The 6,339-nt window shown below is 54.5% G+C and overlaps 1 long non-coding RNA gene across 1 annotated transcript; it reads left to right on the forward strand.

The window, feature by feature from the left end:
- Nucleotides 1-1,482: 1,482 nt before the first annotated feature.
- Nucleotides 1,483-5,088, forward strand: LOC125619155. Its single transcript, XR_007350668.1, has 3 exons — nucleotides 1,483-1,729; nucleotides 3,189-3,314; nucleotides 3,824-5,088. It is a non-coding gene; the product is annotated as an uncharacterized LOC125619155 (long non-coding RNA).
- The last annotated feature ends 1,251 nt before the right edge of the window (nucleotides 5,089-6,339 follow it).

Genomic DNA, 6,339 nt, shown 5'->3' on the forward strand with positions numbered 1-6,339 from the left:
CAGACTGCGGCAGCTCTGGAATACCTGGTGGGCGTGACTGGCTCCGTCAGGCAAATGCCCCTTCCTCTTATTAAGGGCCACAGCCCTGGGCTTGGACAGGCCCTTTTTCACCCAAGGCCAATGGCAGTGTCTTCCTGGGATGAGCCACTGTCAAAAGCTCTGGCATCTGTGCCAGAGGTCACCTAGAGGATCAAGGTGCCCGCAGGACACCCACATCCTTTATCCTGGCTCAGCCTCTGGTCATCCCACAACCAGGGGAAGGAGGTGTGGCATCTTAGGGATTTAATGTCCCCCTGCAGATCTTTGGTTGTCTCTGATACCCTTGTCCTGCCCCTGGCCTCCCATCCCTGTCCCTGATGGTGCTCACCGTACCCATTACCTTGTCCCTTCCTCTAGGCGATTTTCAACAATATCCACATGAACATGAGGCTGACCTTGAACTTGTGATCCTCCTTCCTGCCCTCCACCAAGTCTGTGGGGACATCCATGCCACTGTGAGCTGTCGTCCTCCAGCAGAGCTCACACTTTAAGTGTGTCCCTCCCCACAGGGACTGGGATGATCACTGATCATAGAGTGTTCCAGCCCCAAGTCCGCACAAGATCACAGTGCTCACCCTGGTTTGGAGCAAAGGACATATTCTTTTACATTTTGTTTTGGTTAATCTATAAACAAGAAAGGGCTTGTGGGGGCAATGACCAAGAACAGGCTAGGGAAAGTGACCCCTCTGGAGGGAAGACGGACAGTGAGTGGGCAGGGCTGCTGCTGGTGCAGCGCAGGCCTGGCCTGTTTGTCAGGGGGCCTGTCTCCTGATCTCTTCTGCCTCCAGGTCCCTTTGTTGTTAACAACCTGGAAATCAAATGCAAACAGCTCTTTTAAAAAAACCCTCAGTGCAGTTAGCAGGACACTAATTGGCCCAAAGTCTCCTGGCACACGCAGGGGTGGGCGCAAGAGAAAACTTTCCTTGGGGTCAAACTCAGGAGTCTCTGCCGAAGCATTCCCAGGAGCCTCCTTCATCTCTCCAAAGGTGGGTCCTGGGGCACAGGCCCCACATACGGGGATTTTCTCCTTTATCCTGGCTCAGCCTCTGGTCATCCAGCGCAGCGCTCGTGTGTGTGTCCAGCTAACATTCAGATGCCTCTGTGGGCGTGCTCTGCTCTCCTACGGGCTCAGGAGAGGACTGAGGCTCATCCCCTCTGGGGCCACAGCGTGCTCCTGGGGGTCAGGCTGGGCTAAGACGTGCTGATTGGAAAACATCCGCAAGTGCGCAGAGCGGGAAGCCTCAGCCCAGCCACCCACATGCGCGTAAGGCACATGTGTGTTTCATGGGCATCCCACACGTGAATGGGGGCGCTGGAAGGGAGAGAGGAAGCAGGCGGGGCTCTTGGATGGCGGGAAGTAAAATAGGAAAGAGCACTTCACAGATCGATAAAGACCATGTATTAGGGCCGAGGAGGCCAATGAACTGGACTCTGCTTCCAGGGATAAAGGGACAGAGGAAAGGAGGAGGGAGGGAGGGAGGGAGCAGGGGGGGCGCAGGAGAGGGAGAAGAAAGAGGAGCCATTTCATTCACCTCCCTCCCGATGCCAGCCTGAGAAGCGTGGCACAGGAGCACGCCAGGCTCCCAGCACACACCAAGCCACTGGGCTCCAGGAGGGCACGGCCAAACTGGGTCTCAGCCACTGTGCTTGTCACCTTTGCCTGCCAGGAGGTCCCTGTGGATGGCAGCCCGTGAGTGAGCAGACGTCTTATTTGCTTCTGGGCCTTTGCCTCCCTTATTCTTTCAGAGTAGCACTCGGTCGGCACTTGGTCAGCAGAGCATCGTCCGCAAGGCAGCACCCAGCATGGTGCAGGCAGTGAGGGGACTGGGAACAGGAAGGTGCTGGTGCAGGGTCACACAGAGGCCCAGGCAGATGAAGGTTGACTGGGAATGTCAGGGACGCTTCCCGAGGAGGCGGGCACGGGGGTCTGTGTGAGAAGAGTGGATGGTTCATGCTGTCACTTGGTTGGTGGAATGCGTGGGAGCCCCAGCCAGGCTTGCAGGAGGACCGGGTGTCTCCCCAGCTTCAGAGGGTGCTGTCCACCTCAGGCCAGGCCCAGGCAGGGGGAGAAAGGCTGATGGGAGCGCCCTGGGGTGACCCGCCCTGAGTGGTCAGGGACAGCCTTCCTTGACAAACCCAGGAGCTCCCAGGACCCGAAAGCCTGTGTGGCAGGGGCTTGCATCCTGTGACTTGTCTCAGGAGGGTCCACATACCCGGCCTCCTGCCCTGCAGTTGTCCTTAATGGGCACCGAGGTCCCAAAGGACATTGTGTCCTAGGAGGCAATGCTGAAATCAGGGGGCCCTTTTTGAATTCTAGTGTCTTCAAACTAAGCATTTACAGATGAAGAGCCATGTTGTGTTAGGTTCCTTTTATTTCTCCTCTCCACCCCAGTGAGGGCTTCAGAGTGGGTTTCCTGGGAGTCTGTGCCATGGGTAGCGTGCAGGGCCTGCGGAAGCATCTCGAGCTGGAGGGGGAGCACTGCTCGGAGCTTGTCCTGTACACCCTCGAACCTTTCATCCCTCTAGGTCCAGAGTCCCGCAGGAGCCAAGCCCACCTCACTCTCCACAGCTGACCTGGGCGGGGCTCTGGGTGCCTGGCCTCCTCCTGCCCCTCCACTCCCTCTGCCCCAGGAGAAGGAGAGGGTCTCACTGCTGCAACTACATCTCTTCCCACCCCTAGGGCACTACCTGGGCTAGGCCACAGTTCAGCCCCTGGACTCCCAACAACACCTGGGACCTTTCCATCCCTCACCCCCCATTACAATGGCCTGTGGCTTCCTGTCACTCCTGGTGAACTCTGCCTGCTCTCCTGGTGGGTGTGTCCTGCTGCTTCCCACTTATTCCTGTCTTACCACCCTCCTGCCTGCCTCTCCGCCTCCCTGAGCTGGAAGGTGACCTGTGCTATCTGGAGACTCGGGGTGCTCGCTCCTGACACCTGGCCTCCCATGCTCCCAGCATTCCAGCCACTGACCTCTTCTCTGTGGGCTCTCTCAGCCAAAGGCTGGTTCCCGGCTGTGCTGTCTCAGGGGCCAGAGGACGCCCAGCTCAGTCAGGAGGGCTGCTCCTGGGTGGGAATGGTGCCACGGGCTTGTTTGGTGGACGGGATCGGGGCACTCCCTTCCTAAGGCATGACTTCGCTACCTCTTCAGTAGGATCCACCACCTGCCGCCGCATACTCAGCTTGAACTAAGATAAAGCCTAATCCTCAGAGACCTGCCAAGGTGGGGTCGACATTGTGCCTGTGAAGCAGAGCCACCGGAAGGTCTGAGAGCCAGGTCTGTTTACATCCCAGCACAAGCTCCGCAGGGATCAGTCTTCCCTCAGACCGCCCCAGGGAGAGGCAAAACCAAGGGGTAGGGAAAGAAAGGAACTGGCCTCGTGAAGCCAGTATGTGCTGGACAAGCCAGCGTTCCCCAGGAACTACCCTGCACTACGAGGGCACAGGGTGCCACCCCTGAGTCTGACTGCATCTGCCTGACCTCCAAGCCCCTCGGCAGCCTCCTTCTGAATAAGGTGGTGCACGGCTGCCCACCCAGCTGTTGCTTGCCCAGGGACTTATCACCTTCATCAACCACTCCCCCCAGAATCCTGGCAGGACAAAGGCTCCACCTGACAAATCTGCCCTTCAGTGGAGGCTCGGCCCTGCCTGGGTGGCTCCCCTGACTGTGTAGGCCCTGCCCCTGGGGGTGGCTCCCCTGACCGGCTGGCAACTGCTCAGGCAGGAGGGTTTATTGGGCCCTGAGCTGTGGTTTGTTCTCCACAGTCTCCCCTTCCTCTTTCCCAGGTCGCAGCAGCCCTCTGTGTTGTCCCCAGGGCAGGCTGCTGCGAAGGTCCAGTGGCTCTTCAGCTGGTGAAGCAGGCGCCTCCTTCCACACAGCTCCCAGGCGGTGTCATCCTTCAGAGATGCCCCTGTCACCTCTGAAGTCTCGCAGGTACTGCTCTCTTCAGTCGACACAAGCTTACGGTGCCCACCTCTGCCCAGCGCCTTCAGAAGCAGGCGGCTGCTCCTGGAGCCTGGGCCCCCTGCTGGACTCCTGTCTGTGGGCAGGGCTCAGAGGCATGGCCAGGCGCCGAAGGGCCTTATCGATCAGGCAAAGATCACGAACATAAACACAAGCAAAATAAACACTGTGGGAAACACATTCAGAAAAACAAGTTCACGGAGTACTGACGCGGCAGTCCTGAGCGCTGGGTCGACGGCCTTCGCCCTCGTATCTGCACCACCGACCTTCTTCAGCAGAACACTCACCTGGCGCTGCCCCTGCCGCTCCCCTCGTATTGCCAAACAACTGGTGTGAGGAACGGGAGGAAATGCTGGGTTGGGGCTGTGCTCAGTGCAGCCGTGCGGTCCCAGCTTCCCACAGAACTGGGAAGGAAAAGTCCCAGGAAGCAGGCGACTCCACAGGGGAAGGAGGTGGTGGCTGATGCAGCGTGGTGTGTTGGATAAATAGTTACCGGAAATGTGAAAATTAGGTAAAATGGCCCCTAGGAGGGGTAAAACCTCCTGAAATTCCCCACAGGAAGAAAAGCAGATGAAAGAGAAAGATAGTGTTTGTGGGGGGAAAGAAAACCTGGAAAACCCCCTAAAGCATGTGTCACAAATATGATGCGAACAGTGTGATAAAGGTGAGGTTCCACGCAAGCCTCACCCAGCAGGTCGCAGCGTGCTCTGGGGTATGGGCCCCTGCGCCTGTGCCCTCTGGGCTGGGCCTGGGCCATCGCAGGCAGCCTTGGCTTTAGCCATCCCTCCTGCAGCCCCTGAGGTCCTGCTGGCCACTGGACCTGCTCCCTGCCCCAGCCTCTGCAGGGAGACACACCTGGAGCTGGAGCCCTCAGCCCAGTGGCACACGCAGCAGTCTCACCTCGCCACTCAACTGGGCACCTGCCTGCAGCAGTCGTCCCCCAAGGTGCAAACCCTGGCATCTCTTCCCGGTCCTGAAAGGGCTTAATTTTTTCAGCATTACCTGCCTTTATTTTCTATTTAGTTTACTTGTGTCTTGGTACCAGGGATTGAACCCAGGGATGCTTAACCACTGAGCCCTTAACCACATCCTCGGCCCTTTTTTGATTTTTAGTTTTTATTTCGAGACAGGGTCCTGCTAAGTTGCCCAGCGTGTCCTTGAATTTGCCATCCTCCTGCCTCAGCCTCCAAAGTCACTGGGAACACAGGCATGCACCACTATGCCCAGCTTCTGCCTTTAGTTTTACTTATTATTCTCTGAATCTATTAAAAATATGCCTGTATCCTGGAAAATACTGAAGAAACTACGAAGAGAAAATTTGATCTTGCCCCAAGTTCCAAGTGAGAAGAAGGAATGCTGCCATCAGATCCCTGCACTTCCTATGACAGACCCAAAGCTTATTGTGCAGGATGAGGACAATAGTATCAATAAAGCTTTATGGATGCTCCTCTGTGACAGACACACCAGGATGCATCATCTTGGAGCCATGAGAACCAGAGGCCGTATATCCCATTATTACCCACCTTTAGCAGATGAGGCAACTGAGTCACAGAAGTGGATGAGACTGTTCTGCTTACACCACCAATGAGGACCAAGAGGGATTAGAACTCAGGTCTGGCTTGGGGACTCACCTCCATGTGACCTGGCACCTCACCTCCTTTTGTGCTTAGGAGTCTTCCCCATGCCGTGGAGAAGTCCTGAAAGCAGGACTTTGGGTGAGGTTCCATCTCCTGGCAGTGCAACATTTCATTTAACCAAACCCCAAACATTTCATATTTAGTTATTCTTTGATCCTAGGTGTTATAAATGAAATTGAAATGAGGCTCTGCTCTTAAACCTCTATGCACAGTGGCTGGTGCCATCTTTGACGGTCTCCACTGATCTTCCCTTTTGGTGAAGGGTTAAAATTGAGTTTCAGATGTGAAAGGAGGAGGCACCACTGTCTGTCACCATCAGTTTCCTTAAATAATTTAGAAAATTCAGCCCATGCAATAAAATAAGAAAAAATCAATATGGTATAATTACTTAAAAGCATAAGATTAAATTATTTGTTTAGATGACATCGTCCATCTTCAAAGTTCAATAGAACTGAAGTTTAAAAATGAGTACCCACTAATGTACTGAGTTACAAAAGCAATAAACAAAAATCAATGGTTCTACTGTATATTAGCTGAGGAAGTTAGAAAATAAGACTGGTAAAAGATCACATTTATAACAGACATGGAAAAATAAAATATTCAGTATTAATTTAATAAGAAATTGACAAGTTGATATGAAGGTAAATGAATGGCATTATATTCTCCGTTACTGGAAGGAATACTAAAAAGTTATCAATGTT

This window comes from Marmota marmota, unplaced genomic scaffold (genome assembly GCF_001458135.2).
Source record: "Marmota marmota marmota unplaced genomic scaffold, marMar, whole genome shotgun sequence".
In the NCBI taxonomy this organism is placed as follows: Eukaryota; Metazoa; Chordata; class Mammalia; order Rodentia; family Sciuridae; genus Marmota; species Marmota marmota.